The 23,300-nt window shown below is 45.4% G+C and overlaps 1 long non-coding RNA gene across 1 annotated transcript; it reads right to left on the bottom strand.

Annotated features, from left to right (window-relative positions):
• Positions 1 to 499: 499 nt before the first annotated feature.
• On the bottom strand, positions 500 to 22,899 carry LOC141089447 (uncharacterized). Its single transcript, XR_012232291.1, has 2 exons — positions 22,711 to 22,899; positions 500 to 1,239 (listed from the first exon to the last, which is right to left on the bottom strand). It is a non-coding gene; the product is annotated as an uncharacterized lncRNA (long non-coding RNA).
• Positions 22,900 to 23,300: the final 401 nt, after the last annotated feature.

Below are 23,300 nucleotides of genomic sequence, written 5' to 3'. Positions count from 1 at the left end.
TGGCAGTCTATAGATTTGCCTAGAACCACCTGTTCCCAGGTCCCTAGGAATTCAGCATTTAATCTATTGTATTTCTTTTAACTCTCCCCTTTTACTCCCATCTAGTGTTCAATTTCTACTTATCATTCCTTAAGTTTACCATCTTTTTCCCATCCCCTCTATTAATGGGGATTCGTTTTGTAGGGTTCCTAAATGTTAAAAGCTTCCATAGCCCATAGAAACATTCTATACTTCTGGATCTCATATGCAAAAATGACTTTATGTTGTGCATTTACAGGAAACCCATTGTAGTCTTGCTAGTCCCTACAAAAAATCTGCCCGCAATTTTCCTCATGTATGCCCAAACCCCACTTTTGACCATATTTCCAGAGGCACCAGTATTGACTCTCAGAGGTATGTTGATGAACTTATGAGTACAGTATAGTTAAGAACAGACTGCTGTCTGATATGGTTACTGTGAAGATGTGAGGTTGTGGGTTGTAATAATCATCTAGGCAGGTTAAAAGCACAACCATTTTTTATTCCTTACATCCATGGTTTTACAACAAGTCCTGGTAGATGGCCAAAATATAGTGTCCCCAGTCCACACGGTCCTCTCCCCAGGGCTGGTAGTCCCACTGTCCCCATAACAGGCAATATTCACTGTATCCACTGTATGTGGTTGGCCCACAGATTTCGTATCTCGTATGACCAAAGCACATGTATCCAGCAGCAACAGTCCTTAAGAAAGTTCTTTAAATCCAGTAGACATATCCCTCCACCGTAGCAGGGGAAACCAGCCCAGCCGGCAACAGATCTCCAAACTCCATAAGCCATCCATCCACGGGCTCCAGAATCTCAGCCTTGATCTTCGTCCCTCAACGTCACTCCAGTAAATCTCTCACTAGACATGTGACTTCTTGTTCTCCCTCACTGGGATCAGCCCCCTGGATGAGCAGAAGTGTTCACACCCTCCTCCTTAAACATTTGCTTTTAGTTCAAAGAATGAAGAATGTTCCAGAAGCCCATCACCTGAGACTGCATGTGAGACCCCCTTTGGTGATGGCTCCATTGGGTCTACTATCCCCATCCACACAATAGAACTGGTGTCTGGGAGACTAATGGAATGATTGTGTTCCTTGATTCCTATCTTGGGTCTTGCCTTATGTATGCATAAACTCCATCCCGCATGTTTTCCTATGCTTACTGTCACTGAATGGAAATATTGATTCTTGAGGCTGAACTGACGAGCAAGCAAATCTGTAATAAAACACAACAATAAAATTGATGTAACTGGTGCTCCGTGCTGGAAAAAGTCTGCATCTCTTAGATCCACGGATATCGCTCTATGTCCATTGGTAAAAAAGTCTTAGAACAAGGCCAGCTCCTCACAGTTATCTTTTTATTGCTCTACTTACCTAACTCTGGACAGAGTTAGGCTTTCTCAGAATAACTATACTAAAGCTGCATTTATATTGCAAAAGATAATCATTAATCACCTGATGAACAACAAAATGCTCATTCATTGTGTGAAATGATCTTTGGTGGAAAACAAAAAAATAATCATTCTCAGCAAAGCATCGTCCTGTGGTAACCAGGACTGGCACTAGTAAAGATCGCTCAGTGTACATCATTTACTTTGGTCTGCTTGTATAAACAGGCATTTAAACATCTGTTGATCGGTAAAAGTTTACTACTCAGCAGTTGCATCGTGCCATCGGTTAGTCATGTTGTTTCCATTTTTTCATATTTTTCATATCATTAACATCTCTATAGATCCTATGTTTCCATAATATTACAAATTTGCCTTCTTGGTGTTGCAATTTCAATGTTGAGAAGTGTATAAACACAGTGGAATAACAATATTCTAAATTACTACAGAATTTAGCTTGCTGTAAATAAACTTGTGCGCTTAATTTTATATGCAGTTGTACTCAAAAGTTTACATACCCTGTAAGAATTTTTGCTTTCTTGGACTTTTTTCAGAGACTATGAATGACTAGATGGAGGCCCAATGCAATTGCATCGGGAGGGCAGTAATGTCACAATGGGGGCAGGCTTTGCAGCATAGAGAATCCCCCCCATGTGCTCACCCACCTATCCACTCTCTCTTTCCCCGTGTGCTGACTTCTCTCGTCTGTGCTCTCTTCTTTGACCTGTCTACCCCATGTGCTATCCCCCTTGTCTGCTGTCTCTATCCTTCCTGTGCTGTGTTCTCCCCTCATGTGCTGTCCCGTTTGAGCTGTCTCCCCCCTGTGCTCTGTCTTTCTCACCCCTGTGTCTGACTGTGTACACAGCTGAATGATTCATTGCGCCTGCACGGAATTTGCGCAGGAGCAGTGCGACGGTGTTCCGCTGGTGGTACTGTGCAAGAGGCTGCGTGTGAGTGGTGCGTACCGCATATAGAGTGTGTGTGTGTGGTGCGACAGTGTTCCGCTGGTGGTACCGCGCAATGGGTTAGTACCAGTAACAGTTTCCATATTGAGATATTGAGACACCCATCACTTGGGTGTCCGAATATGGCGGTCGGTGAACATCCTCTGCTTGGAATTCTGGGATACGGTGACATCTGGAAAGAACAGGAAATGAAAACATTACGAGGCAATTACATAAATAGATTACACCAAAATGTTTTCTCCACTCATGGCTAGTGGTTGGTTGAAGCCATTTATTGTCAAACTACTGTGTTTTCTCTTTTTAAATCATAATGACAACACAAGACATCCAAATGACCCTGATGAAAAGTTTACATACTCTGGTGATTTGGGCCTGATAACATGCACAGTAGTTGACACAAATGGGTTTGAATTGCTACTAAAGATAACATCCTCACCTGTGACCTGTTTGCTTGTAATCAGTTTGTGTGCATAAAAACTGAATGTGTTTCTGGGACCCAGACAGACTATTGCATCTTTCATCCAGCCACTAATGTTTCTGGATTATGAGTCATGGGGAAAGCAAAAGAATTGTCAATGGATCTAAGGGAAAAGGTAGTTAAACTGTATAAAACAGGAAAGGGATACAAAAAGATATCCAAGGAATTGATAATGCCAATCAGAGTTCAAACTATGATTAACAAATGGAAAATCAGGGGCTCTGCAAAAAAAAAACCACGGTCAGGCAGACCAACAAAAATTTTGTCAACAACTGCCAGGAAAATTGGTCGGTATGCAAAGAAAAGCCCACAAATAACATCAGCCGAAATACTGGACTCTCTGAAAACTAGCGGTGTGGCTGTTTCAAGATGCACATTAAGGAGGCACTTGAAGAAAAATGGGCTGCATGGTCAAGTCATCAGAAGAAAGCCATTACTCCGCAAATGCCACAAAGTATCTCGCTTACAATACGCAAAACAGCACCGAGACAAGCCTCAAAACTTCTGGAACAAGGTAATTTGGAGTGATGAGACCAAAATTGAACTTTTTGGCCAACGATCCAAAACACAGGGCCAAGTCGACCTGTCATTAGCTACAGCAGAGCAAAGTGAAGGTTCTGGAGTGCCCATCTTAGTCTCCTGACCTCAATATCTTTGAGCAACTCTGGGGAGCTCTCAAGTGCGTAGTTCATGCCAGACAGCCCAGGAATTTACTGGAACTGGAGGCTTTTTGCCAAGAATAGTGGGCAGCATTACCATCTGAGAAAATAAAGAACCTCATCCACAACTACCAAAAAAGACTTCAAGCTGTCATTGATGTTAGAGGGGCAAAACACGAAGTTAAGAAATGGGGTATGTGAACTTTTGATCTTGGTCATTTTGATGTTTTGGGTTATCATTATGATTTAAAAATATAAAACACAGTAGTTTGATAATAAATAACTTACCCCAACCACTAACCATAAATGGAGAAAAAGTTTTGGTGTTATTTATTTAATTCATTTATATAGCGCCAATAATTCCACAGCGCTTTATATACATTATATTATCAGCACTGTTCCCGATGGGGCACACAATCTAAATTTCCTATCAGTATGTCTTTGGAATGTTGGAGGAAACCAGAGTACTCAGAGGAAACCCACGCAACACAGGGAGAAGATACAAACCCCATGCAGATGGTGCCCTTGGTGGGATTTGAACCTAGGACCCCAGCGCTGCAAGGCTACAGTGCCAGCCACTGAGCCATCGTGCTGCCATCATTCATATTCTCTGAAATAAGGCCAAGAAAGCAAAAATTCTGGGAGGTATGTAAAGTTTTGAGCACAACTGTAGGAGGACCTAGCTGTAATCTACCACATTATGTGCTAGACTGGCTGGTGGCTGGCAACAGGAAGTCTTTTAGCTTTCATTATGAAGAAAGTATTTTGGTTTAACATCAAAACACCATAGAATTGTAAACTTCACAATGTTCTACATGCACAGATTCTTTCATTTCTGAACATAACGCTCAATGTTTTTCTTCATTGTAGGTAAATGTCAAGCCACTTATAAAAACAGATCTATCAAACAGTCATGAATCATAAGAGACCCAACTAATAGTGAGTCACAAGACACTGTGGTGCGTGTTCCCCTGAAAAGTTAAACCCTGTGGTAACAGGTATTTACACTCAACACAGTATTCTATTGTTATAAAGAAAATAGTAGGACAATTACAACAAAAGTTTATTCTGGTATACAAAATCAAACAGCTAAGCTTGTGCTTTTTTTTCATTTTACCTTATTACTGAGCTGGGACAAAGCACTATTGTTTATTAATCTTACCTATGTGCATTTCATATTCAGGTACTGTATGTATTAATTTCAACATTAATGTGACAGGTAACATACTCTTCTATCATCAATGTACCACTGTTTGCCCTCCTTGTTACCATCGGCACTCCGACAACATGCTGCACAGGTGTCGACAGAAAAAGCCATCTTTCTCTGTCAGACTCCTCAGAAGCCGCTGTCCCTATTTATATAGGAATCCAAAGGGTTATGTCTTGGGACCGTGGGAGCTAACCAGGTCCCTAAAACTAGGGGCGCCCAAGTTAATCCCTGTCCCCCGGATTACTCCTGAAGTTGGAGACGCCGGGTTCACATACCTTGCTGTGCTTCTATTCAACCCTTATCTGTTCCCTCCCCCATGTGGGGAGGTGGGAAGGTGAAGTGTATGGGATAACACTAACCAGGCAAACAAGGGAAGACAGCCAAGGATAAATGAAAATAACAATCATGCAAAATACACTCAACAAACAACATAGTGGAAAACAGGGGAGTAAAATAAAGGAGAAACCAAATATAAGAGCATCAGGATGTGCACAGAAGCAAAACTGCAAGCAAAAATCTCCTGAACAAATCTCCAAATGCCAACTCCAATCACGCTGAAAAAAATAAAATAAAACGTCCAAAAAATCATACATTGATGTCATGCCGCTAGGCAAAAATATGCATAATTGAACATGAGAGTCTTAGTTTTATATTCTGATCAGACTCTATGAACCCAATGCCACGTCACAGCAATGCCTTAATGGAGCAGTGGCATGCACTAATCACCGCCACAGCGACCATGCACCAGCAGGGCGGTTGGCCTGGGGCCTCACAGCGCCCATGCTGCAAGACCATGAACTACACCTCCAAATCCAAACCAGGCAGTAAGAGCTAACACTGGCAATTCCTAAGTCCCAAAGGTGAGTACATATAGCAGAAAGGAGTGGAAAACACTGGACATCTGAGACAATCCTGGTAGGAAAGTTCTAGGAATGTCAACTGAACAGATTAATCCTTGCACTGCCAGCAAGCAAAAAAACTGCACTGTTTAATAAGATGGTGAAGTACTTCTAATCGATGCACAAGATTTTGAAACCGAACACCACAATCTTCTGGCCCCTCTATGTTGTGGCATCCCCATGACAGTACCCACCCTTCTAAATGGAACCTCCAGAACCTTAGGGCCGGGTTTATCTGGGTGTGCTGTGTGAAAACACAGAACCAACCTGATAGCATGAACATCAGATGCTGGTACCCACATTCTTTAATCAGGACAGTAACCCTTCCAGTGCACCAGATACTGAAGAAACTGACGAACCAAGCGAGAATTGATAATCTTAGCTATCTGAAATTCCAGATTCCCGTTAACAATGATTGGGGAAGGTGGAGGTGGAGATGGCTCAGAGGAAGCAATGTATTTTTTGAGTTGAGATCGGTATAACACATTATGAATCTTAAAAGTGGGCAGCAAATCAAGGCGAAACGCTCCTGGATTGAAGACGGCCACAATCTTATAAGGACCTATGTACCTGAGTCCCAATTTCCAAGAAGGAACCTTCAACTTAATATTCTTTGAGGACAACCACACATAATCATCAACACAAGTCCGGACCCACCAATCGTCTTCGTTCAACCACATTCTTACAGTTGGACCCCATCTTCTTCAAAATATCAAGATCACCTTGCCACACTGATGTAATAGATGAAGAAAACCATTCTTTCTCAGATACTGCTGAAGAACGATTCCTATTGAAGGAGTAGATATAAGAATGAAATCCGAATGCCCCGAAGAATGGGGACTTGCTAGTAGATTCATGACAATGATTATTCACAGCGAATTCAGCTACAGGTAAGTAAGAACCCCAATCCTCCTGATTAGACACATAACACCAAATATATGTCTATAGATTCTGGTTCACATGTTCAGTTTGTCCATTAGACTGTGGAAGAAAGGCAGAAAAAAATGAAAAATGGATCCCCAAACGAGCATAAAATGCTTTCCAAAATTTGGAAATAAATTGCACCCCTCAGTCAGAAATAATATCAGAAGGAATCCCATGCAACTTCACAATTTCTTTGACAAAAATTTGCACCAAGGTCTTGGCATTAGGTAAAACGGGCAGCGCAAAGAAATAAAATATCTTACTGAATCTGTTCACCACCACTAATATAACAGTATTACCTGCCAACACGGGTAGTTCAGTGATTAAATCTACCGACAAATGAGTCAAAGGTCTACAGGGAATCACCAAAGGTTGAAGAGCCCCAGATGGACGCGTATGTGGGGTCTTGGAACGCACACAAATACTGCAGGCAGCTACATACTCCTGAACATCCTGGTGCACCACAGTCTACCAAAATGATGAGTAAGAAGATCTAGAGTGGATTTACTACCAGTATATCAGGCCAAGACCAAACCATGATTTTCACTTAAAATTTTAAGGAGATTCACAGGAACAAACATTTTAACTGAAGGGCAGGCAGCAGGGGCATCCCCCTGAGCCTCTATGACCTCCCTCTCCAGATCAGAATATATAGTTGCAATAACTACCATTTTCTATATGTCACAAAAAAGTTGAATCTGGTGAAGATCATTGACCATCTTGTCTGTCTATGTGTCAGATGCTTTTCAGACTCCAAATATAAAAGATTTTTATGATCAGTGATTACCATGACTAGTTGAACTTCCCCCTCCAAAAAATGTCACCACTCTTCAAAAGCCTACTTTATTGCCAAGAGTTTTTCTCAGTGGACGACAGTTTCTTTGAAAAGTATGCACACAGACACCATTTTCTTGGAGATGCGCCATTCGACAATACAGCCCCAACCCTCACTTCAGACTCGTCTACCTCTACAATGACTGGCTGAGTGACGTCAGACTGTATAAGAATTGGTGCAGACAAAAAACAGTTCTTTAAAGTATCAAATGCCTCACTGGACCATTTGGAAAAGTCAGTTCCTTTACTGGTCATATCCTTCAGAGGTTTGCCACTGCCGAAAAGTTGTTGATGAACCTACGGTTGTAATTGACGAAACCTAAAAACCTCTGTAAAGCTTTTAAGTCTTTAGCATGATCTCAATCCAGTACCACCTGGACTTTTCGCCGGATCCGTGCGAAAACCGGTGAACAATAAGTAATTAACCAGAAAAGGGATCTACTGAGCCAAGAACATACATTTCTCTGGTTTGACAAGTAATTTATTGTCTCTGAATATCTGTAAGACCTGCCTAACATGAACCTGATGTGCCTCAAGGTCAGGTGAATAAATCAATACGTCATCAAGATAGAGAACCACAAATCTACCTGCCAGGTGCCAAAAAATTTAATTTACAAAGTGCTGAAAGACGGCAGGAGCATTAATCAACCCAAATGGAATCACAGGGCTTTCATAGTGTGCCCTTAGGTGTATTAAAGGCTGTCTTTCACTGAGCCCCCTTTTTAATTCAAATAATATTATATGCTCCCCTGAGATCCAGTTTAGAAAACAATTTTGCTGTGATGATCTGGTTAAAGAGGTCTGGAATGAGAAGGAGAGGAAATGGATCCTGTCTGTGATGCAATTAAGTTCACGGAAATCTAGGCAGGAGCATAACCTCCCATATATCACCAGACTTTCTGCGATATAGTCCTTCATAGCCTACCTCTCCAGAGCATAAATATTATATGACTTGCTCTTAGGGAGCTTGGCCCCAGCAATAAGATTAAAGGCGCAATCATAAAGACGATGAGGGGGGAGTTCTTGACACCCCTGTTCCAAAAACACATCCCCAAAGTCAGGCAGATATTCTGGCAGAAACCGGGTATCCACCTTGGCTATCCGGGCGCTCTGGCAGTGTCATTGACAATACTCACTTCACCTTACCACCTCCCAAGTCTACAGTCCCCTACGGGATTGTTAGAATCTGTTCAGTTTCTGACTATCTGCCATTTTCTTGTAGTGTTCTGGCTGCTAATCTTTCTCCCCTGGTGCTGGGTTTGTCTTTTGTCAAGTGATAGTATCACCCTTTATTAACCTGCACCTGTCTCCCATTCCTTGCTGGACTACAGTGTTAATCCACTTGAAGTCTGGCTTGGAGCCTTGCTTTGCCTTCTGTGTGTTTAATTAGTGCAGTTCTGGGACCTCTGGTTCTGCTAGTCTTAGTTTCTTGTTGTGAATTCTCTCTCTGGCTTCTCTCTGGTGATTACCGAAGATAGTGGAGCGGGTCAGATTGAGAGTTCTGTTTCTGGGCTCCCTCTGGTGGTTACTGGAGGTAGTGGAGCTGATTTGATGGACTGAGGCTTGCCACCTGATAATGAGGAAGACGATTGGAGATCTGGGGTTTATGATTGGGATTTAAGACAGCTGACTCCCTCTATCCCTGCAGGTGATTTTTTTTCCTGTGCCGCCTGAGGTCTGATGTCTCCTGCTCTTTCCCTGCATGTTCACCTAAGTGGTTAATTTGCTATTCTGTTTGCATTTGATCTGGTTATGTTTATCTCTGCTTTGTGCGGGTCAGCTAGCTCCGGCTGGGGCTGTGCTGAATCACCGCCCATATGTTACTGCATGTGCCAGTTTGTTTTGTCCCCTTTTATATTGGTCTCTTTTTGCTTTGTTTTCAGAATATACCAGAGTGCTGATATAGTGGGGGGCGAAGTCGTGTGACTTCAGTGTTTTTTGCATCAGACGTGTTGGACTTTTGCAGAGTTCTTTGCGTGATTGCAGACAGTGTCTTTCCTTTCCTGTCCTGTCTAGTCAGTGTGAGCCCCATCGTTTGCTCAGTCTATTTTTCTGCCTGCGTTTGTATTTTCATCTTGCCTCACCGACAATATATGTTTGGGGGCTAGTCCTTTGGGGTCTGCTCCGGGGCAGTTCAGATTTCCCCTTTCTTGCTTTAGGCTTAGTTAACTCTCCGGCTGTGCCGAGGCATCTAGGATCATCGTAGGTACGCTCCACGGCTACTGCTAGTTGTGTGGACAGGATCAGGGGTCTGCATCCGCTTAGTTACCAACCTCTCTGGTTTTCTGTGGCTTAGCTTGGGCCTGCTATCCCCCTCGGTGCCCATTCATAACAGAATCACCAGCCTATCTGTAGACTCTAGGGTACTCTAAAGCAGGAAAGAATTAAAAAAAAAAAAAAGTGTCAAATTTTTTTCATATATTCTTTCCTCTCTTTTTTTTCTGGGGCTGTAGGAGGATTTTTTTTTCTAAATGGAGACTAAGCAATTATCTGATCATGTTGAGCAGCTTGCTGCTGAAGTGCAGGGAATTTCCGCCTATTTCGTTCAATCATCTGCTGTTGAACCAAAAATCCCTACTCCTGATGAGTTTTATGGGGATCGGTCTAAATTTTTGAATTTTAAGAATAATTGTAAACTATTTCTTACCTTGAAGCCTAACTCATCAGGGAGCTCTGTGCAGCAGGTTAAAATTGTCATCTTCTTGCTGCGCGGTGATCCCCAGGATTGGGCTTTTTCTCTGACACCTGGAGACCCTATTCTGACTAATGTGGATGCATTTTTTCAAGCCTTGGGGTTGTTGTATGATGAATATAATGCTATTGATCAAGCTGAGAAAACCCTATTGGCATTGAACCAGGGTCAGGATTCTGCAGAGTTATACTGTCAAAAATTCCAAAAGTGGGCGGTCCTTACTACATGGAATGACGTGCCTTAGCAGCGCTCTTTCGGAAGGGTTTGGCAGAAACCATAAAAGATGTTATGGTGGGATTTCCTGTTCCCTCTGGTCTTGATGATTCTATGTCGTTAGCCATTCAAGTTGATCGGCATTTACGTGAGCGTAAAACTACACGAGAGGCGTAGCCGCCTTTTGAACGAACGTCTGAACCCATGCAATGTGATGGGGTTTTGTCTAGGGCGCAACGTCAGGAGTTTAGAAGGCGTAATAAGTTGTGTTTTTTCTGTGGGGACACCTCTCATACTATTGCTGTCTGCCCTAAATGAGAAAAGCATTTTGCTCACACATTTGCGGTAGGCAGTGTACAGCCTAACTTCCTTTTGGCGATTACCCTGATCTGCTCTTTGTCTACATTTTCCGCTAAGGCTTTTGTTGATTCAGGAGCAGCTTTGAATCTGATGGATTTGGACTTTGCTAAATGTTGTGGTTTTCCCATGATACCCCTGCAGACTCCTATCCCTTTGAGGGGTATTGATGCTACTCCCTTGGCGGAGAATAAACCCCAGTTTTGGACCCAGGAGATAATGCAGGTTTTTCCAGACCACCAAGAAAATTGTACATTTTTGGTGTTGCACAATTTGCATGATACTATTGTCCTGGGTTTCCCTTGGTTGCAAACTCATAATCCTGTTTTAGATTGGAAATCTGCGTCTGTGGTGAGTTGGGGTTGTCAATGTGTTCTTAGTGACATTCCTGTTTTCTCCACCTCTCCCCAGTCTCATGATATTCCTGACTATTTGGCTGATTTTTCTGATGTATTCAGTGAGAGTAAGTCTGCATCTTTGCCTCCTCATAGGAGTTATGACTGAGCAATTAAGTTAATGCCCGGGTGTAAATTTCCCAAGGGTCGGCTTTTCAACTTATCGGTAACCGAACATGATACTATGCGATCTTATGTCAAGGAGTCGTTGGAGAAGGGTCATATTAGACCATCCTCTTCACCTTTAGGTGCTGGTTTTCTTTTTGTGGCCAAGAAAGATGGTTCATTAAGGCCATGTATTGACTATCGTTCCCTTAACAAAATCACTCTTAAATATCAGTACCCGTTGCCCCTGATTTCTGATTTATTTTCCAGAGTTAAAAGTGCCTGTTGGTTTACCAAGCTTGACCTCAGGGGGCGTATAATCTTATTCGCATCAAGCATGGGGATGAATGGAAGACGGCGTTTAATACTCTGGAGGGACATTTTGAGTACCTGGTGATGCTTTTTGGGCTCACTAATGCCCCTTCTGTCTTCCAGTCTTTTATGAACGATATTTTTCGGGACTTTGTGGATACGTTTTTGATCATTTATCTGGATGATATTTTGATCTTTTCCAGCGATTGAGATTCTCATGTGGAACATGTCCGGACTGTGTGTTTTTTTTGGATTTTTTTCTGTATGTTAAGGGATCGAAGTGCCTCTTTGGTGTACAGAGTGTCAGAGACACCGCACTGCACTTGCTCATAGAGCCAGTGCGCGTGTCCTGAGTACAGAAGCAGTGCTAAAAGTTACCTGGGGAGCAGGGCAGCAGAGGTGACAATGCGTGCTTCAGGCTAATAGTGTCAGGGTCCAGTCAGCGCTGGAAAGTAAAGAGGCATAAGACCTGCGGACACTGAAACTGAATAGTCTGCACGGGACCTATGGTCATGTGACTGCAAGGGGACGGGGCTTAGTGTCCTGTGTTCAGATAGGACAGGACACCATACAACAACTCAGAGTCAGGCAAAACAGAGGTCACAGCAGTACGGGCAAATGAGGTACAGGAGGGACAAACAGACGGGTAGTCAGACAAAGCCAAAGGTCATACACAAGAGGGTGACGTGGTACCAAGGGGACGAGCAGAGAGAAATCGGGACACAAGCAGAGAGTCATACACGAGAGGTAGTGCAGTACAAGAGGGTCAGGCAGAACTCGTAACAGGGACAGAACCAGAGCACAACCGAACAAGCAAGCAAGATATCAGGCACAAGGCACACGTATACAAGAGGTCACTTAACTCAGCCGAGGGCAGGAGTATAACTGACACCGGACCCAGGTCCAGTGAGCACTAAATAGCCTCCTGCTGCCAGAGAGAGGCAGCACAATTAACCCATAGTCTAACCAGGACGGGTCAAAGCGAAATCCCGTCCTGGATCATGACACAGAGGATTTCATTTTTGGGATTTATTTTGTCTTCGTCGGCTATTGAAATGGACTCGGCCAAGGTACAAGCCATTTATGATTGGGTTCAGCCCACTTCTTTGAAGGCTCTCCAGAAGTTTTTGGGTTTTGCTAATTTCTACCGTAAATTTATAAGTAATTTTTCTGGTATTGTTAAACCACTGACTGATTTGACCAAAAAGGGCGCTGATGTGATGAATTGGTCTCCAGAGGCAGATTCGGCATTTCAGGAGCTTAAGCGGAGATTCACTTCTGCTCCGGTTCTACGACAACCAGATGCCTCACTCCCATTTCAGGTGAAGGTAGATGCTTCTGAGATTGGTGCAGGAGCCGTTTTGTCCCAAAGAGATTCAGTGACTTCTAAGATGAATCCCTGTGCCTTCTTTTCTCGAAAATTCTCCCCATCTGAACGTAACTATGACGTTGGGAATCGGGAATTGTTGGCCATGGAATGGGCATTTGAAGAGTGGAGACATTGGTTGGAGGAAGCTAGACATCAAGTTGTGGTCCTCACCGACCACAAGAATTTGATTTATCTTGAATCAGCCAAATGCTTGAATCCTAGATGGGCTAGGTGGGCCTTGTTTATCACGCGTTTTAATTTTGTGGTCTCTTTTCTTCCGGGCACTAAGAATGTTAAGGTGGACGCCCTTTATAGCAGTTTCTTTGCGGATTCTCTTGATGTGACCAAGCCTACTACCATTCTAAATGAGGGTGTAGTTCTTTCTGCCATCTCACCCGATTTGAGACGTGCCCTGGAGGAATTTCAGGAGGACAAACCTGAACGTTGCCCTATGGGAAAATTGTATGTCCCTGACCAGTGGAGGAAAAGAGTAATGTCTGAAATTCATTGCTCCGCGTTGGCTGGTCATCCAGGTATTTTTGGTACCAGAGATTTGGTGAGTCGGTCTTTTTGGTGGCCTGCCTTATCTTGTGATGTCAGGAATTTTGTGCTGTCCTGTGGGACTTGTTCTCGGTCCAAGCCCTGTTCTCGTTCTAGTGGGTTGTTGATGCCCCTGCCGGTGCCCAGGAGGCCATTGACTCATATCTCAATGGATTTTATTTCTGATCTTCGTGTCTCTCAGAGAATGACTGTTATCTGGGTGATCCGTGATAGATTTTCTAAGATGGTCCATCTAGTACCACTCCCAAAGTTGCCATCTTCTTCTGAGTTGGTGCCCTTGTTTTTACAACAGGTGGTTCGGTTGCACGGGATTCCTGAGAACATTGTGTCGGACAGAGGAATCCAGTTTGTTTCCAGATTTTGGAGAGCTTTTTGTTCCAAACTGGGAATTCAGTTATCTTTCTTCTCTACATTTCATCCTCAGACCAATGGGCAGACTTAGAGAACAAACCAGACTTTGGAATCCTATTTGAGATGTTTCATATCTGCTGATCAGGATGACTGGGTCTCATTTTTGCCCTTGGCCGAATTTGCACTAAACAATAGGGCTAGTTCTGCCACTTTGATGTCGCCCTTTTTCTGTAACTTTGGGTTTCATCCTCAATTTTCTTCATGTGGAATCTTCGGCCTGCCCAAGTGTGGATTCTGTGGTATAGAGAATGCAGCAGATTTGGGACCAAGTGGTCGATAAGTTGTCCCACTCTCAGGAAAAAGCCCAACGGTTTTCCAACCGGCATAGGACGATTGGTCCTCGGTAAAGTGGGTGATATGGTTTGGTTGTCTTCAAGGAATATTCCTATGAAGGTTGGGTCTCCAAAATTCAAGCCAAGATTCATTGGACCTTATAAGATTTTGGAAATCCTTAATCCTGTTTCTTTCCGTTTGGCTCTTCCAGTTACGTTTAAGATTCATATCGTGTTCCATAATTCCTTGTTGAAGAGGTTTGTAGAGCCAGTAGTTCCCATGGCGGCGCCTCCTGACCCTGTATTAGTTAAAGGTAATTTGGAGTATGAGGTAGAGAAAATATTGGATTCTCGTTTGGCTAGACGGAGACTCCAGTACCTGGTCAAATGGAAGGGTTATGGCCAGGAGGATAATTCTTGGGTCTCTGCTTCTGACATTCATGCCGAAAGATTGGTTCGTGCTTATCACCGGGCCCATCCTGACCGGCCTGGTGGCGTGGATGAGGGTTCGGTGACCCCTCCTCATGGGGGGGTACTGTTGTGAATTCTCTCTCTGGCTTCCCTCTGGTTATTACTGAAGATAGTGGAGATGGTCAGATTGAGAGTTCTCTTTCTGGGCTCCCTCTGGTGGTTACTGGAGGTAGTGGAGCTGATCTGACTGACAGAGGCTTGCCACCTGATAATGAGGTGACGAATGGAGATCTGGGGTGTCTGATTGGGATTTAAGACAGCTGACTCTGTTATGATTGGGTCACTGAGAAGTATAGCAAGACCAAGCTAAGCCACAGAAAACCAGAGAGGATGGTAACTAAGTGGATTGCAGACCCCTGATCCTATCCACACAACTAGCAGTAGCCGTGGAGCGTACCCACGATGATCCTAGACCCCTCGACACAGCCGGAGAACTAAATAAGCCTAAAGCAAGAAAGGGGAAATCTAAACTGCCCCAGAGCAGACCCCAAAGGAATAGATAGCCCCCAAACATATATTGTCGGTGAGGCAAGATGAAAACACAAACGTAGGTAGAAAAATAGACTGAGCAAACGATGGGGCCCACACTAACTAGACAGGACAGGAAAAGAAAGACTGTCTGCAATCACGCAAAAAACCCTGCAAAAAATGCCCAACATGTCTGATAGAAATATACTGAAGTCACTAGACTTCGCCCACTATATCAGCACTCTGTTATATTCTAAAAGCGAAGCAAAAAGAGGCCAATCTAATAAGGGACAAAAACAAACTGGCACAAGCATTAACATAAGGATGGAAATTCAGCACAGCCCCAGCCGGAGCTGGCCGAACACACAAAACTGAAATAGACAAAACCAGATCAAATGTGAACAATAGCAAAATAACACTTAGCTGAGCATGCAGGGACTGAGCTGGAAACTAAGACCTCAGGAGGCAGGAAAAAATCACCAGCAGGGATAGGGGGAGTCGGCTGTCTTAAATTCAGTCAGAAACTCCAGATCAGGCCCGGATTGGTAATATGCCCAACCGGGCATTTTCTCGCTGGGCCGCTGTCATGTGGGCCGTGGGCGGCAGCGCCGGCTCATCTGGCCACTTGCCAGTTGATGCGGCCACTGGCTTCGCTGTTGTTCCTGCCGCCGGCCCTCTCTGTGGGTACAGCGGTTATAGTTTCCCACCCTCCTGGGATTTTTCTATCCCTCACTGCAGGGAGATAAGCCGCACACCCCCAACGCACCCCATCCTCGCCCTAGCATGAGACCCCCCCGCAGCCAGTAACAGCGTCGCTTGCCTGCTCTCTTCTCTGTACACAGGACCTGTGATGAGGTCACAGGAGGGGAGGAGTCAGGGGTCACATGATCAGGAGTCTTTGTCCAGACCCCTGACTTCGCCCCTCCTGTGACCTCATCACAGGTCCTGTGCTCACAGCCCTGCTTCTTGGTGTCTGCAGGTCTCTGCTGTGCTGGTTGTCATGGTGCTGGATGAGGGAAGTATGTGTGGGGTCAGGAGGGGTTTACAGGGTAGATGTAGCAGAGCTGTGTGTGCATGAGGTGTACGGAGCGGAGCCGTGTGTGTACGAGGTGTACGGAGCAGAGCCAGATGTGTACGAGGTGTACGGAGCAGAGCCGCATGTGTATGAGGTGTACAGAACGTAGCCGCATGTGTACGAGGTGTACGGAGAGGAGCTGTGTGTGTATGAGGTGTACGGAGCGGAGCCACGTGTACGAGGTGTACAGAGCAGAGCTGTGTGTGTACGAGGTGTATGGAGCGGAGCCGTGTGTGTACGAGGTGTACGGAGAGAGGAGCCGTGTGTGCACGAGGTGTACGGAACAGAGCCGTGTGTACGAGGTGTACGGAGTGGAGCCATGTGTGTACGAGGTGTACGGAGTGGAGCCGTGTGTGTACGAGGTGTACGGAGAGGAGCCGTGTGTGTACGAGGTGTACGGAGAGGAGCCGTGTGTGTACGAGGTGTACAGAGCGGAGCAGCGTGTACGAGGTGTACGGAGAGGAGCCGTGTGTGTACGAGGTGTACGGAGAGGAGCCGTGTGTACGAGGTGTACGGAGAGGAGCCGTGTGTGTGCGAGGTGTACGGAGTGGAGCAGCGTGTACGAGGTGTGCGGAGTGGAGACGTGTGTGTACGAGGTTTACGGAACGGAGCCGTGTATGTATGGAGAGGAGCCGTGTGTGTATGAGGTGTATGGAACGGAGCCGCATGTGCGAGGTGTACGGAGCGGAGCCGTGTGTGTACGAGGTGTACGGAGCGGAGCCGTGTGTGTACGAGGTGTACGGAGAGGAGCCGTGTGTGTACGAGGGGTACGGAGCGGAGCCGTGTATACGAAGTGTACAAAGTGGAGCCGCGTGTGTATGAGGCGTACGGAGAGGAGTCGTGTGTGTACGAGGTGTACGGAGAGGAGCCGTGTGTGTACGAGGTGTTCCTGAGTGTAGCCATGCGTGTACGAGGTGTACGGAGCGGAGCCGCGCGTCTATGAGGTGTACCGAGAGGAGCCGTGTGTGTACGGAGTGGAGCCATATGTGTACGGGATGTACGGAGCGGAGCCAAGTATGTACAAAGCATACAAAGCGGGCTTTTCCCACGGACACAGGAGTACACGGCGGAGCTCCGAGGAGCATTTTAAAACTCACACATGACGTTCCACCGGAAGTGATGTGCTGGAAGCTGACCAGAAATGAGATAATTTCATGAGGAGATTGTGACGGAACTAGGAATGCTTCAGATCCATCACCATGTCCTCCTCCGACAGCGCAGACAGCAGGATCGCCTTGGAATCGGGGATGCTGGCCATGTGAGCAGATCATGATATGTCCTGCATCGGGAGGTTCAGGTGGGCACTACAATGGGAGCCGGGCTGCTATAGTATCTTTATAGAATCTTTCCTTCTCATTCTCTGTTCTCTTTCCCTCATTTTCTTTCTCTCTCTCTGTTCTTTCTTTCCCCTCTTTCTTTCTTTTTCTTTCCTCTTTCTTTCTCTCTGTTCTTTCTTTTCTTTTCTTTACTTCTTTCTTTTTCTCTCTCTGTTTTCTTTTTTCTCTCTCTCTGTTTTCTCTCTTCCTTAGTACCAGTCAGTGTGCCCACAGTACCAGAAAGTGTCCATAATGCCAGCCACTGTGCCCTCAGTACCAGTCAGTGTGATCAGCAGTGCTAAATGGGTGCGGTTGGGCGTGGACATGGGTGTGACTAGCTGCGAAATGGATGTGGCCGGGGCGTGGCCTAAAATTTGCAGCAGCGCACTGCGCGGGCCACAGTCTTTGTCCCTCTTTCCCTTCTTCAAAAGTTGGGAGGTATGATAGGGGCGGCTATGACCAGGGGGTCTGGTTGCCCAATGGATAGCAGCTCTGCCAGGAATTCTGTCACCGTGCGTACAAAAGGGGACAGAGCTTTGGGAGGAGTACTGCAACTAAAAGCAATAAATGGGACTGAGCTGAAATACTGGGCACAGCTGTGACTACATGTTATATAGTCGTGTTAATCTCCTCTCACTTCTTGTAACCTACAAGTGTTCAAAGATATTATATAATCACCATGTGACTAGTGAGCCTGTGTAACTTCAAATGCCAGGGATGAATTTTAGTCCCAGTCCGGCCCTGCTCCATATCTCCAGGCATCCTCCTCATTATCAGGTGGCAGGCCTCTGTTAATTAGATCAGCTCCATTACCTCCAGTAACCACCAGAGGGAGCCCGGAAAGAGAACTCGCGGCCCCTCTGTCAATATAACCAGCTCCACTACCTTCACTAGTAACCAGAGGTAGGCCAGAAAGCGAATTCACAACATGACTCCCTCTATCCCTGCTGGTGATTTTTTTCCTGTGCCGCCTGAGGTCTGATGTCTCCTGCTCTTTCCCTGCATGTTCAGCTAAGTGGTTCATTTGCTATTCTGCTTGCATTTGATCTGGTTTTGTTTATCTCTGCTTTGTGCGGGTCAGCTAGCTCCGGCTGGGGCTGTGCTGAATCACCGCCCATATGTTACTGCATGTGCCAGTTTGTTTTGTTCCCTTTTACATTGGTCTCTTTTTGCTTTGCTTTCAGAATATACCAGAGTGCTGATATAATGGGAGCGAAGTCGTGTGATTTCAGTGTTTTTTGCATCAGACGTGTTGGACTTTTGCAGGGTTTTTTGCGTGATTGCAGACAGTGTCTTTCCTTTCCTGTCCTGTCTAGTCAGTGTGGGCCCCATCGTTTGCTCAGTCTATTTTTCTGCCTGCGTTTGTATTTTCATCTTGTCTCACTGACAATATATGTTTGGGGCTATCTTGCTTTAGGCTTAGTTAGCTCTCCAGCTGTGCCGAGGCGTCTAGGATCATCGTAGGTACGCTCCACGGCTACTGCTAGTTGTGCGGACTGGATCAGGGGTCTGCATCCGCTAGTTACCAACCTCTCTGGTTTTCTGTGGCTTAGCCTGGGCCTGCTATGCACCTCGGTGCCCATTCATAACAGTTTCTGTTTTCAGTTTGTTTCTACAGCCTTCTCTTTGTTTTCTATTTGGAGGTGACCCGTTTTTGTACCCCTATCTATAGGTCTTTGCTTGAGATTAATCTAGGATCACCGGTGAGTCTATTCACAAGGAACAGGTCGCCCACTCCATCGTAGGGTTTCAGCCTAGTCGCAGTGCAGGGTCAGTCCCCCCCCCTCCTACCCTAGTCCTGTGCTGCAGAACCGTAACAGTTTGTCCAGCCTGAGAAAGTTAAAAAAAAACAAAAAACCTCCTGGATTTCTGCAATATGAACAGCGTCCAGGATCTTGATCAACACATGCAATGGTTAATGTTGGAAGTTGCCAGCTTACATCAGCACGTCAGTAATTGCCCAGAGGTCCACCCTGAAGAGCCTAAAGTGAGTTTGCCTGAATGTTTTTCTGGTAAACGACCCGCATGACCACCTGGGTCCAAAACTGAGGTTTATTTTTCGCCAAAGGAGTAGCATCAATCCCCCTCAAAGGGATAGACGTCTGCAGAGGTGTCATAGGAAATCCACCACGTTTAGCAAAATCCAAGTCCATTAGGTTTAGCGCTGCTCCCGAATACACAAAAGCCTTGGCGGAAAATGTGGACAGGGAGCAGATCAGAGTAATAGCCAGAAGAAACTTAGGTTGAACACCACCAACAGAAAACGTGTGTGCAAAGCGTTTCTCTCGTTTAGGACAAACAGAAATAATATGCGAAGCATCTCCACAAAAAAACACAGCTTATTACGCCTTCTGAACTCCTGACGTTGCGCTTTAGACAAAACTCTATCACATTGCATAGGTTCAGACGTCTGTTCTACCGGTGGCAACACCTCTCGTGCAATCCTGCATTCACGTAAACGCCGATCAACCTGAATGGCTAATGACATAGAATCGTCCAGACGAGAGGGAACAGGAAATCCCACCATAGTATCTTTTACGGCTTCTGACAAACCCTTCCGAAAGAGAGCAGCCAAGGCATTATCATTCCAGGTAGTAAGGACCGCCCACTTTCGGAACTTTTGACAGTACAACTCTGCAGAATCTCGACCCTGGTTCAATGCCAACAGGGTCTTTTCAGCCTGATCAATAGCATTAGGTTCGTCATACAACAGCCCCAAGGCTTGAAAGAATGCGTTCACATTAGTCAGAATAGGATCATCTGGTTTCAAAGCAAACGCCCAAAGAGATGACAATTTTAACCTGCTGCGCGGAGCTCCCTGACGAGTTAGGCTTCAAGGCAAAAAATAATTTACAATTATTTTTGAAACTCAAAAATTTAGATCGATCCCCAAAAAATACATCAGGTGTAGGGATCTTTGGTTCAACAGCATGCGAACGAGCAAGGTAGGCGGAAATTTTTTTTTTTTTAAAACACAATTCTTTCCTGCTATTGAGTACCCTAGGATCTGCGGTATGGCTGGTGATTCTGTTATGATTGAGTCACCGTAGGAGGCAAAAACAAAAATGCTAGCTAAGTCCAGAAAACCAGAGAGGTTGGCAGCTATCGGATTGCAGACCCCTGAACCTATCAACACAACTAGCAGTAGCCGTGGGGGGTTCCTACGATGCCCTAGACCCCTCGATCACAGCCGGAGAATTAAATAGCCTAAAGACAGAAAGGGAAATCTAAACTGCCCCAGAGCAGACCCCAAAGCAAAAGGCAGCCCCCTACATATAATGACGGTGAAGCAAGAAGAAAGAACACAACACAGACAGAAAGATAGACTGAGCAAAGACGGGGCCCAAGCTAACTAGATAGGAAAGGACAGAAAGGCTGCTGTCTGCAATCCGTGAAAAACCCTATGAAAATAAGAGCCAACAGACTGACAGTGAAAAAGGCCCTGAAGACGCTAGGCTTCAAAAAGACTATGTCAGTACTCAGGAATATTCTGAAGACAGAGCAACAGGCAAAAGAAGAATCAGCTCACCCCAGCAGGGAATGGCAGAATCCAGAAAAGCAAGGCAAACAAAAACAAAACACAAATGCAATAAGGCAAAGCAGAAAACTTAGCTTTAGAGGAGCAGGAATCAGACTGGTTTCCTAGAAGTCCACAGAGAAATCACCCACAGGGCAGAAGGGCGTCGGCAGCCTTATATCCAGTCCGTGACTCCACTCAGCCAGTCATCATCATTAGACTCAGGTGCCTGATAATCAGGCTCATTACCTTCCTTTACCAGAATAGGGAGTTCACCAGACCTCAGTGACGAAGGGGAAAATGAACTCACAACACATATCCACAATTGGATAAGGTTCATCGATGTTTTGTTTATTTGGGAGGGGCGAGTAGAGGACCTGGAAACCACCATGAAAAGTCTGAACGAAAACCAATTTAACATTCATCTCACCTACAAATTTGGTCACTCCATTGATTTTTTGGACCTTTTCATTTCAGCTTCTGAGGAGGGGGCTCTTTCCACTGCCATTTTTCGCAAAGAAACGGCCACCAATTCTCTACTCCACGCTGACTCGTTTCATCCCAGGCCTCTAATTCAGGGCATCCCCATTGGTCAATTTCTGAGGGTTAAGCGCATCTGTTCCAACAACCATCAGTTTGAGATGCAATCAAGGGAACTTGCTCAGTGCTTTGAGGAACGTGGATATAGTCACAGAAGTATCTGTAAAGGATACTATTGAGCTAAGAAGACCCCAAGAGATGTCCTGTTGTGCCAGGCACACAAAGGGTGCCAGGGGGACAACAAGGTGAGATTTATAATGCCTTTTCATAACCAGTGGAATGAGTTTAGGGATGTCTTGAAAAGACTTTGGAATATACTGCTCACAGATCCGATTTTGGGAAAAATACTGGATCCTGTTCCTTCTATGGTAGCTAAGCGGGCTCGAAATTTACGAGATTGTTTGGTTCATAGTCATTTTGAGTCAGACAAACAAAGGTCTTTGAGTGATAGTGGTTTCTTTCCATGTGGGCTTTGCAAGGCTTGTGCCAACTTGGTGAGAAGTAAAACCTTTGGGAATCATGATGGTTCACGGGTGTTTGAGATCTGTAAACACATCACCTACTCCTCCAAAGGGGTAATATATCATGCTTCTTGCCCCAGTAAGAAGGTATACATTGGTTTGACTTCTCAGGAATTAAAAATTCAGACGAGGGAGCATTGCTTGGATATAGAAAAGGCCAAATCAGTTATTGATGGTTCATTGTTAAAAACGTTGCTGAGGGGAGGCGTGGTTTGCAGGGGAAGGGAGCAGACCTGTGCTTCAGGAGCTCCTGAAAAATCCCCTATTTAAGCTACTAAAAGCTTACTAAAAGTGGAATTTTTTGGATTAAAAGCTGAAGAAATATGCCTGGAACTGACTACAGGATGCATGGACTCGGATCTACAAAGAAAAATCCTCTAACAAGACATGTGAATGGTCGGGGAGAACCTGGCAGGGGCCCACTCCCAGCTGGAGGACAACACAGACCGATGCTGCAAGCAAAAGCCTCCAGCTCACCAGCAGTAAAATCGGGACTCCCAAGAGACTTACAGGCTCATGGGTCGCCCTCGGAGAAGCCGACGCATGTTGCGGCTCCAATACCAGCTGACGGTAATGTGAGGAAGCGCTCAGGCGTCAGGAAACAGCTGATGTGGCAGGGAAGAGACAATGGTGACTCAGCAGCTTCAGCCCTGGGGCCACAGCTGATTGTAGAGACTTCCATAGCGCAGGGAGACCCAGGAGAGACCCACCAACTAGATGCCCCAGGAGACTCACCAGCCCACAGGTTGCCCTCAGAGGAACTGATGTCTGTATCTGCTCTGCTGCCTGCTGGCAGCAATGTGAGGAAGTGCCCAGGAGCCGCAGTGTGTTCAGAAGCAGGGGAACAACTGATGAGGCCGGGTAGAGAGAGCGGTGACTCAGCAACTTCAGCTCTGCAGTCACAGCTGATTACAGAGACTTCAACAGCACTGCGAGACACAGCAGGGACCCTCAGTTTAGATGCCCCAGTGTTTGCACCAAGATCAGCTCGTAGTGAAGAGAGTCGGGCATTGGAACCGCAGGTAAAACCAGAGGAGGGTGCCTGTCAGCTGCTGCACACCAGGGAGAACCGAGACTGCCACTCCGGGGAAGAGGATCACTGTGAGGCTGGGAAGAGACAGATTTTAGGCAATGAACCCCCTGTGTATACCACAAATAAAGATGAGCTTTTTACTTTAATTAGAGAGACTGCTAATTTAATACAGGAGATGGGAAGCAACACACAGCGATTCTTTCATACACCGACAGAGCTAAAATCTCCCCCTGATGACAAAATACAAGCTGACAGGTCAGAGGAATATAGATCAGTTCCAGGGGTTAATAAT

This window comes from Dendrobates tinctorius, unplaced genomic scaffold (genome assembly GCF_039654945.1).
Source record: "Dendrobates tinctorius isolate UK_male_01 unplaced genomic scaffold, ASM3965494v1 ptg000046l, whole genome shotgun sequence".
NCBI lineage: Eukaryota > Metazoa > Chordata > Amphibia > Anura > Dendrobatidae > Dendrobates > Dendrobates tinctorius.
This window is presented reverse-complemented; position numbering and strand designations above follow the sequence as displayed.